Source organism: Palaemon carinicauda, chromosome 23 (assembly GCF_036898095.1).
Source record: "Palaemon carinicauda isolate YSFRI2023 chromosome 23, ASM3689809v2, whole genome shotgun sequence".
Classification (NCBI taxonomy): Eukaryota; Metazoa; Arthropoda; class Malacostraca; order Decapoda; family Palaemonidae; genus Palaemon; species Palaemon carinicauda.
Genome location: NC_090747.1, coordinates 12,352,049 through 12,364,548, shown reverse-complemented (window position 1 = coordinate 12,364,548; position 12,500 = coordinate 12,352,049).

Genomic DNA, 12,500 nt, shown 5'->3' with positions numbered 1-12,500 from the left:
AACTTTCGATTATAAATATAATAAAACCCACACTTCTCATGAAAGAGAGTGGTATAAACCATACTGAGAGCTATAGTTTAAAAAATCAATATATCCATATAAAAATAGAACTGGCACTCGGTAGAGGACGTAACTTCACCAACGCCACTTCTACCACAGAGAAAACTGATGAAGTAGGCAGTTAATTTAAGCGTTTTTTTTTTTTTTGGCAATAGTTTCATGCAAATAAAAAGAAAAAAGGCCACAACATAACTAAAAGACGTTTTTTTCCCTTTGTGTTTCCTTGGCTTTCACCTTTGACCCAATCACTGCCAAAAACAAATCTCATTGTCCTTGGATCAAGGCCAATCATCCCACCAATTTTTTTGAGATTCGATCAAATATGTTTTAAGTTATTCGAATCACAAACAAAAAGATATAAAACCAAATAAATGCACAAATAAGAGTAATAGCATCACTATATCATGTTGTATATCACAAGATAAGCAATGGAATTATGAATATTTTGGCATTAGTTTCGAGCATATAAAAAAAATTGGAGCAGATTAAAGTGAAAATATTTTGGTACCTTTTCGTGACCTTGATTTTGAACTTTTGACCCAATCAATTCCTAAAATCAAATCAAATTGCCATTGAGTCATGGCTTATAATTCCACATTTTTTTTTTTTATGAGATTCGGTCAAATAGTTATTGAGTTAAGTTAATTACACACATTGACACAAAAATACAAACACAGAATAACTTTCGCCTCAACGAAGTTGTCGAAGGTAATTAGAGGATGACTTTAAGAAGTATGAAAATTGTAAGATAAATAAAAAGTTGTAACAAATAGAGAGAAAATGTATCGACATTTATTTATAAACCAATAATTAGAAAGCTAAAACGAAGGAACAGATAAATCGTTGCAGATAGGGAGAGATTGGTTTCTGAAAAATAATGTACTTCATAATATATATATATATATATATATATATATATATATATATATATATATATATTATATATATATATATATATATATATATATATATATATATATATATATATGTATGTATATACACATACACACACATATATATATATATATATATATATATATATATATATATATATATCTATATATATATATATATATATATATATATATATATATATATATATATATATATATATATATATACACACGTATATATATATACACATATATATATATATGTATATATATATATATATATATATATATATATATATATAAAAGTCACATTCATTTGAATTAAACTTGCAAATTTAAAGGATGAATGAATGAAACTTGATATATTGATTTGAATAAATATCATAAATATAACTTTTATCGTTTTGTTCAACCATTTCATTTAGTAACTACAGTAACTGATAGCTATAAAGTACTTAAATATCTATATGACAAAGGTTTGCAGATTATTTGCAATGGATGAAACAGGCAAATAAGGTAACAATCACTCAAGACTATATATATAAAAAAATTAAAACGCACTTTTTCGTGATGTGTAATAATTCATTCTTCCACAGTGTGTTATTATCACTACCCTAGTAATAAATGTTATTCGTCCATTATTGCCTTACGATATACGGAGAGATAATCTAATGATTAAAAACTTCACGTCTGAGGATTTAACGTCGAAAAACATATATATATATATATATATATATATATATATATATATATATATATATATATATATATATATATATATATATGTATATATATATATATATACATATATATATATAGATATATATATATATATATATATATATATATATATTTATATATATATATATATATATATATATATATATATATATATACATATATATATATATAAATATATATATATATATATATATATATATATATATATATATATATATACACATATATATATATATATATATATATATATATATATATATATATATACATAAATACACACACACACATATATATATATATATATATATATATATATATATATATATATATACATAAATACACACACATATATATATATATATATATATATATATATATATATATATATATATATATATATACATATATATATATATATATATATATATATATATATATATATATTAGAATAAAAGTTAAATAAGGTTCCATGTAATCATGAAATTGAGTAATGGTATTTTTCACGGAGATTAATATAGGGATTATGCATCATTCCTATGCGAATATATTTTTTATCTATTCTATCAGAATTTCAAAATTGTGTTTGGAATATTTCTATTTGAATATCAGGTAGCTCTATTCAAATTATGAACAGGTTTTCTGGTTATTTCATCTATATATCTATTCTAATGATTAGCAAAGGATCTTAGATGACTTTCAACCATATTAACATACAAAATCACAAAGCACGATCTTTCTAAAGGCTTTATCTATTACTAATAATTTCGAATCAAGCTAAGTGTAAACTATAAGCAAGTGTATCCCTCTTATCTAATGTAGATTTCATTCAAGGTGTTGTGTTCTCTAATGTAATAATGAATAGCCTTGAACTCTGATGGTTCTTTGTATTGGTGTGCTTACTATATCCGCAGATAACAGCCTTTAGTACAATCCCAAAGAGTATTCAGATATATCTTGATTATTATAATTTCATAAGACTGAAGTAATAATTGCTTCAAAACTTCATTAAATTTATATAATTTTATTCATATTATTAACCATGATGATAGTAATAATATTAATAATGACAATAATGATAAAAATTATAGTGACATTAGTAATCCCAATCTTATTATCTCTAATAATTACCGTAATCTCGGAATAAAAGATCTCTTTCCATCAAGCATCCACAGTTTGCTAACTGATATTCTAGAAATTCTGAGAAACGTGAGGGATTTAAAATGTGTGTGCTATGCAAACTCAAAATTAATAACAACCTTTTCAAATTTCCTTTTTGCTTTTTTTTTTGCTTGTAAAACTATATGTCTGAGGAGTCCTATATTTACAAACGATTAAGAAAACTGTATCTATTAACTTGTTATGAACAGTGATAAAGCTTCATATAAAATGGATCATGTTATATATAGCAACCCCAACATCATTTGCAGCAAGGCCTTCAGAATGACGTAGAATCGTAGATCAATGCAGGTCCTGATGGATGATTTCATATTTTCGATGAAAATGGAATACTTTAGAAAGATTTCACTGAAAAGAAATTGTTGTTCTTTCGCAACAGAAAGAAAATCAAGGATAAGAGAGAGGAGACGAAGCAGTGTTTGCTTTTTTCGGAAGTCTGACGAAAGTGTTTATCTTTATCAACAATGATCAAAACTAAACGGAACCAAAGAAGTCAGACATCGTTTCACATGAAAGAATACAATAAAAAAAAGGCTATCATGAAAAAACGAGAAAATATTTTCAACGATTGTGTCCAAAGAGGAAACTGTGACAGGCAATGCAAATTATAGGACCCACAACCCACCCACCCCCCCCCCAAAGGGGGGGGGGGAGGAAAATATGTCTTTAAAATTAATGAGGACGGGTTTTGCCTATGAACAAAATAGGATAATAAAAATTAAAAATAACCAATTCTTTCAAATACATAAAAACCAGACAATGGACATGAGAGGCACAGAGAAGTAATAAAAGCCAGTTGATGCTTGTATTGATTCCAATATACTAGAAGAAATTAAGCTATGAAGACAATATCAGTTTTTAAATAATTTAGAAAACTGGTGCTCTTAGCAGCCTATAAGATATGAATGAATATTAACTGTTTGACTTACGCAGTAACCTCGTTCGACATCATGTTCAAAGTAGCCAAACTTCGGTTATTCACATTGAGGTAATACAATTTTTTTTTTTAATTTGGAGATTTTATTTTGTACAAAGGACGAATTGCAATCTCTCTCTCTCTCTCTCTCTCTCTCTCTCTCTCTCTCTCTCTCTCTCTCTCTCTCTCTCTCTCTCTCTTTGGCGAAAGATGCTACTACAAGCATCCAAAGATATGCCATAATTATGAAATATATGGTAAATGTGCGTATTTAGACGGATATGGAGACGAATGCAGAGATCTCCATCCAAAAATATGCAAAAACCTAAAAGAAGGGAAAGGATGCAGTTTCAACAAAAAATGTCGATATATGCATCCTGCAACCATGAATGAAAGTAAGAAAACTCAGCAAACTGAAAAGAAAAACGAAAGGAAAAATGAAACAAAAAAAGAAACAAAAAAGCAGGCCGTGTATATCCCGCGCTATGTACCAAAAGCCCCAAGATATGAGACCTTTCAACCCAAATATGAACATTTAGAGCCCAACTACAAAGAATGCATCTATAATGCCAGGGGTTGCTGCAGATATTGGGATAATTGCAGGTATACACACAAAAATAAATATGAAGGCGAAAGAGCAAATATAATAGAAAAGTTGGATTTTTTAATGTCAGAATTCCGGGAAATGAAGAAAAGAACATCATATAAGAACAGGAAGGAAGCATGGGAGAGTCCATATTATTACCAATAATAAATAATGGGGATGAAACACAAACCATAATAGTAATGAATGCACAGGGTTTAGTCACGAGTAACTCTAAAAGGAAAATAGAGTTCTTAGAAGAACTAACCCAAATTGAAAAAATAGATATATTAAATATAAGTGAAACATGGTATTCCCAAGAGACTGGCAGTGATGACCAGATAAAGGGTTTCCAAATTTATAGATCAGACAGAAAAAATAGGAATCAAGGGGGAACCGCAATATATGGAAGAGACATAAATCAAGGAAAAGTCTGTGAAAAATACAGCTATAGAGAATGTGAATTGATTGCGGTAGAATTGGAATTTGAAAAACTAGTGAATATTGTAGTTTACAGACCCCCAAATACTAAGGAGTTTGACATAATAATAGAAAAATATAGATGATATATGTAGAAACCATAAAGACGGGAATATACTCCTATCCGGAGATTTTAACTTTCCTTTCGTGGATTGGAAAGAACGGATAGAAGAAAGTGGTTGTATGTATACATATAAAAAAGAGAGTAATAGTAGCGCAGAAGATAAGAGGCAATTTGAAAATCTTCAAGATATGCTATTAGAACATAATATGCAACAAATAAACCACATTCCAACGAGAAAGGAAAATGTCCTAGATCTAGTATTTGTGAATGAGGTGAATTATGTTAAAGAAATAATAGTGTATAACACTGGAATTTCAGACCACAATGTCATAGAATTGATAGTCCATTCCAAAGCAAGTGATCGCAGAATTAATAAAAGCACAAAACTTTGGGAAGGATATGGAAATTATGATTTTTACAGTAAGAATATAAAATGGTCAGAAATAAATGAAGAACTGAATAAAGAATGGAAAAAATGTATTTGTAAGTGATAATATACAGGTAAATACGGACATACTGTACAAAATACTGGAGAAAATTTGTGAAAAATATGTACCAAAAAAAAAAAAAACAATAAACAAAAAACGTGCATACCAAGAGACAGAATGATCTTACTTCAGAAAATTAGAAAGTGGAAGAAAAACCTTGCAAAAGAAAAAAATGTGTGGAAAATGATGGAAATAGAATGTAAGATAGAAAATGCAGAACAAAAGATTATACAGCCGAAAGAAAATGAAAAAAAGGGACTTAGAAGAAAGGACACTTCAAAATATAAAAAGAAACCCCAAAGTACTTTACTCCCTATGCAAAAAAGATGAATAAAGGGAGAATAGAAATAGGCCCTCTAAGAATTGAAGGACGGCTAACGAATGAAAAAAAGGAAATATGCAACATATTAGCAGAAAAATATAAGAGTGAGTTCACGCCAAGAATTGCGAATTAGAATAATGAAACAGAAATGAGAGAAGAAAATGTTGAATATCTAACGGATATAGATATTAATGAAGCAGATTTTGTCAAGGCTATGAACGAAATTAAAAATGGATCGGCAGCCAGACCAGATGGAGTTCCAGTCATTTTGTTAAAAAAAACTGCAAACACTATCGCAAAGCCGCTTGCAATGCTTCTAAGACAAAGTGTAGATATGAGCAAGATATATGTTAAACATAAATTAGCTTATATAACCCCTATCTTCAAAAGTGGATCAAGACTAGAGGCAAGCAATTATAGTCCTGTTAGTCTAACATCACATATTATGAAAGTGTATGAGAGGGTAATAAAAGAGAAAATAATAAATCATTTGGTTAAAAATAATTTGTTTAAAATAGGTCAACACGGTTTTGTGCCTGGAAAAAGTACACAGACCCAACTGATAGCACACTATGAAAACATATACAAAAATATGATAAATGAAAAACACACAGATATGATCTATCTAGATTTTGCAAAAGCCTTTGACAAGGTAGACCATGATATATTAGAGAAAAAAATGAGAAAGCATAATATTGTGGGAAAGATAGGAAATGGGTAAAAGAATTCCTGCAAAACAGAAAACAGATAGTGGTTGCAAATAACGAGAAATCAGATGAAGCCCAGGTAATATCTGGCGTGCCACAAGGTACGGTATTAGCTGCACTGCTGTTTGTTATTATGATCTCAGACATAGACTGTGACGTTGAAAACTCCGTAGTGAGAAGTTTCGCCGATGACACAAGAATAAGTAGAGAAATTACTTGTGATGAAGATAGGAACTCACTACAAAGAGATCTAAACAAAATATATGAATGGGCGGAGATAAATAGGATGGTATTTAACTCCGATAAATTCGAATCAATAAATTATTGAAACAGAGAAGGAATGGTATATGCATACAAGGGACCTAATAATGAGACAATCACAAACAAGGAAACAATTGAAGACCTTGGTGTAATGTTAAATAGGAATATGTTATGCAACGACCAAATAGCAGCACTGTTGGCTAAATGTAAAGCAAACTTGGGAATGTTATTCAGACGCTTTAAAACAAGAAAAGCTGAACACATGACTAAGCTTTACAAAACTTATGTACGTAGTACACTCGAGTACTGCAATGTGATATGGTACCCACACTACCAAAAGGATATTGCGCAAATAGAGAGTGTACAAAGGTTCTGTACTGCTAGAATAGAAGAAGTTAAGGACCTTGACTACTGGGTAAGACTGAAATTTCTAAAACTATACAGTCTAGAAAGGAGAAGAGAACGCTACATGATAATATAAGCATGGAAGCAAATAGAAGGAATTACAGAAAACATCATGAAGCTAAAAATATCAGAAAGAGCAAGCCGAGGTAGATTAATAGTGCCAAAAAAAATACCAGGTAAACTGAGGAAGGCGCACAGGACATTAATCCACTACGCACCAGCATCGATAATGCAGTGACTATTTAATGTGCTGCCAGCTCATCTAAGAAATATATCAGGAGTGACTGTAGATGTGTTTAAGAATAAGCTCGATAAATACCTAAGATGCATCCCAGACCATCCAAGACTGGAAGATGCATTAGCAACTCTCTGGTGGATATACGAGGTGCCTCACACTGAGGGACCTGGGGGAACCCAAACAAAAAATAAGGCAATAAGGTAAGGCTCTCTCTTAAATTTACTTTAATTTAATTTTGTATACAACGTTCAGTGTTCAAGCTACTTGGAATCCTTGGGTAAACAAAAACACTAGCTTCTCAAGTAATTTGATTTTATATCTTCTCAAATAGAGCAGTCATTTACGTCATAAATCGATAATTCCTAACAGAAAATTGAAAAAGATATAATAATTTTAATTTTCATTTTAGTATTCATTTGTTGCTAAAATCTTCAATGCTTTGCGCACTATTACAACACTGCTTTTCTAAGATACCACATTAGCATATTTAGATACTTGCTAACACAGTTCTCACACGGCAGAGACTGTCGCTGCCCTAAATTTGTAATATATCTTAAGTAATCTAAATGAATAATAAAAAAATATCGATAGATTTACAGATACGTAGAATAATATATAAATATTAGGATGTCTATTTTGTAAATTGATAAGTTTAGCAGTCTATACATCGGTTACATATATCACTCGCATAGTCCAATAGAATATAATTATGGCCAATATCAAAAAAAAAAAAAAAAAAAAATTCGAAGCCTATAGCATCACAAAAAAGAATTAAACAGTAGGTAATGGAGAAAAGTTAAAGGTCTTGTGCCATAAACAATTTCAGAGTTTTCGTTTGTCTTTTAACAAACGAGTTTAATTCCTGAATAGCATACTCCACCCAGAATTAATATGGACTGGCAGGGGTCACTTACCTTAGTTATATAGGCACTGCACATCATAAGCAACTGGCTATCCTTTGATGTATCTAGATAATGAATCCTCTATGGATTAAGTTAGTCATGGAAAAAGAAGAAAACAGAATGACCCCCAGACCCAGGCGTATCCTAGTGCTAAGAATCTCCCGGTTTATAAATACTGAAGAAAAATTCAAAATATGTAATAGGAATGTTAGAACAATGAATCAGATTAGGATGTTACAGCAAGTGGAGAGTGAATTTATGAAATAAAGTTTTTGATATTTTGGCCTTAAGTGAAAGTTTCATAACAACCAATCGTGAGAGGCTCTACTGATGCTTATAGCAAACTCTGCCCTGTAACGGACCTTTTGCGAGTGCCAAATCAAAGCCTAACTGTTTTCCTTCGTCAAGGAGATAACAAGACAGATGGCACTAAAATAGGCCCATCATATATATATATATATATATACATATATATATATATATATATATATAACGGATTTTGAGCGAAGCAAAAAATCTATTTTTGGGTGAGGTAGCCATGTCGTCCTGATGGAAGTTCCTAATAGGTAGCTACCCTTCCTAATAGGTAGCTTCCTAGGGTATATTTGACTACAGTGATATTCCCAGAGAATTTTACCTTAAGGTATCCAGAATTCTAACTCCTGGAGCGAATATCCGTAAATAACTCACAGGGATATCGCATAATATCAGAGGACGTATTCTTGACACGTCACATAGCTATCTTCACCCCAAACAGTATTAACGCTTCGAGGGGTTATAGTCACAAGAATCTGAAACGAGAATGAAAAGAGAGCCACTCATAAGGCATCTCTCCTATTCTGTTTCCAGTGTGTATCTGATGAAGGCGGGTAGCGCCCTCTTTATTACTTGTAGCGATATACGAGGTGCTACAGATACTGTATTATAGGGAGGAGTCAATAAGCCCTTTTACAATAAAAGGAAGGGCGGGACCATCAGGACGACATGGCTACCTCACCCAAAAATAGATTTTATTGCTTCGCTTTAAATCCTTTTTTTGGGCTCAGGCCATGTCGTCCTGATGGAAGTTTACAAGAGCATTACTGTATCTGTGGATTCTCAATCAGTGCCGTACTCTCAAGAAAGTATGTCTTGGTCCTTCTAGACCTAGAGACCTATGATGTTACCGTCATACGTCATTTCATCTAAGCATGAACTATGTTAGTGCTTTCTGCCCCATACAGGGAAGAGTCGTACTAGACTCTGGAAAAAGTCTCGAGGAGTATATATTAATTATGGCTGACAAAATGACAACCTTGTATAGTGGTCTCGCCCTATACAATATAAAGCAAAGTTTGTATGAGAGTCACCAATGTCAGTATGAATTTGTGACACCTTCCCCAATGTGACTACTCTTATAAACTATTGGATAATGGTTGTATCCGCATAGGAAAAAATTTTGCCTCTTTGCCACTATCCCGTTAGGGTACCACGTCAACCCTTCCAAAGAAGGGTTAGAGTGAGTGGACTTTTGCTTGAATCAGGGAACAGTCACGAAAGACATACCATAATAAAAATATCCATATTTTAATCTTAATGCTCAGTACATTTCTAATAAAAATGAGTGTGGGCGAACTAGTTTATTAAAATCTTATAAACGTACATATCAGATCAACATTTGTAAAATCTATAAATATGGATGATATGCGCCAAAGCATAAAGAAAAACAGTCCAACAGAAAATATTGTTTCGTCTACTAGGAAACAGATTTGCCACTTCAATTGAATTATTAATAATAATGATATAGTCTGTATACTGTTTATTCACACTAGCGTAAAAAACGCTTGGAACAAGTGTCCGTATTATGCTATAGTTCACCGACATCAATGGAACAGTTTGTAAGGACACTTTCGTGGCCTATCACTCAGTGTGTAGTAACATACAGTGACTACACACGCACCCTCGTAATCAATCGTCCCAAATTCATTACACTGTTCCTCGCAGATTTAAAACAGAAGGTTAAAGAATTGTACCTGCTGTTACCACAGACCTCTTAAGTTGCTCCACTAGCTTCGCATATTGCGTAAAGAACACCTAAGATGACTACCAGCCGGTGTACAAACGAGGATGTTCAAAGTCCATATAATTATAGAAATTTTTTGGAAGAGGCAACTTTCCTCGGATTATGACTAACGGGTGTACTGTATGGATCCATTCTGCGAATAACACGGGTGAGTTTCGCCCTTAGTTATAGATAACTTTGAACCCAGGGTTTCTCTTCTGAACACCTGTCCTCCCATAAAGTCTGAAGTTCTATGAAGATAGACCTTTAGGCACTCCACTGGACATAGAGATGCATCTTCCTTCAGAGGGCAGATTCTCTAGGGACCCCACCTGTTGGTGGGTAGCTTGTCCTTGGTAAGAAACGTTGGGTCGGGAAATAGATTCAGTTCTCCCTCCAAGAACTGGACGTGGCCTTCCTCTCTAGAGAGAGCCACTATGTTCACTAACTGTGGCCCCCAAAGCGAGTACAAGCAGAAATATGACTTAAAATTCAAGGCCTTCTAAGCGCATTCCTCATTGTTCATTATTTATACACAATGAAGAATCTTATCTACTGACCATGCAAAGGATCTTTGGAGGCGCTGAAGGGCTAAGCCTAGCATGGGCCTTTGTAGTTCATTAAGAACGTTGTTAGAAAGGTCGACCTGTAAGGCATATGGTATCTGTCTTGTCAAGGCAGACTTGAACAATCGAATTGTGTTGGCTGCTAAAGCTTGCTCATGAAGGTCAATGAAGAATGATAAATAGGAATCTATCGAGATTTCTTTTGATTTCTTCGCCTTGACAAGGGATATCTGTTTCTTCCCTGAAGCCTCATAATGTCTTCTGGTTCCTCCAAAATTCTAAAGTGACTTTTAACACCGAATCTTTTTCTCATCGTTAAGGAGAGAAAATCATGAGATTTAGGTTCCGTGTTTTCTGTGATGAAGCGAAGATAGTCGACTTCTATACTCGCTGAGACAGGGATGGATCCGGTAGCGGTACGAATTTGAGTCGTAGTTCCAATGCCAGAGGGAACCACATGCTATTTGGCCACTTGTTGGCCACTATTGCTGCTTTCCCTTTGAAGGATCTCAGCTTATCAAGAACTTCAAAAGGAGGTTGTGCGGAATGAACAGATAAATACTGGACCATCTGTTCCAGTCCAGGGACATAGCGTCCACTGCCTCCGCTAGCGGATCCTCGTATGGGGACATGTAACGATCTATTTTCTTGTTGTCTTTCGTCGCAAAAAGGTCTATCTGCTGCTCTGGGACTTGACTCGAGATGAAGGAGAACGATCCTGCGTCAAGGGACCATTCTAACTCTATAGGTGTAAACCTGCATAGAGTGTTCGCTGTAACATTGCGGAACCCTTGAATGTGAACTGCTGACAGGTGCCATTTCTTCCTTTCGCCAAACGGAATATGGCCAACATCACTTGGTTGATTTGAGGTGACCTCGACCTTTGTCGATTCAGGCATCTCACTACCATCTCGCTGTCTAGAACCAGTCTTATGTGGGTCGAGTGGCGAGGAGAAACTCCTTAGTGTCAGAAGTACTTCTAGAAAGTTGATGTGAAATGACTTGAAAAGAATTGACCAAGCTCCTTGGACTCTCATCTGATGAGAGTGACCTCCCCAGCCTTCCTTTGAAGCGTCTGTGTGGATAGTTACTGACGGGAGATGAGTGTTGGAAGAATTGAGTGAATTGAGGTGGAGGACTGCTTGAGCTCCAACCTAGTCCATTTTAAATTAGGCTGTGGGCCCAGGGATCGAAGGTCCAGCGATCCTAAATAGCTGTAGTCTCCCTCCTACTGGAAGTATCTTACTTCTGCTGTTGTGGACCATAGGCCTTGCCTTCTTGACCGCCTCCTCCCCTGTCTTCTAGACGCCCTTCCTCTGAAGAGCGTCTAGAAGAACCTCTGCCTGTTCCTCTAGCTCTCGAACGAAAGGAAGAAGTCTGCCTTTCGAATGCTGGGTTAAAACTGGCGACTGTTGTCGCCACTTGTTGAGGTACCAGCTTGTACGTGGTTGGAGGTTGTGCCACTATCTGAGGCACCACGGTCACAGGAAGTTGTTTGTTGATGTTGCTGTAGGTAGGGTTTAGCTGGCCGAGAGGATGGCCTAGGCCTTTTTGTCTTCCTCTTGGGTTGGGGACCCTCATCCGGAGAAGACTTTCTCTTAAGATCTAAGCCCCACTTTTTGAGAAGGTTCCTATTCTCTGTGGCGGCCTTGTCTAC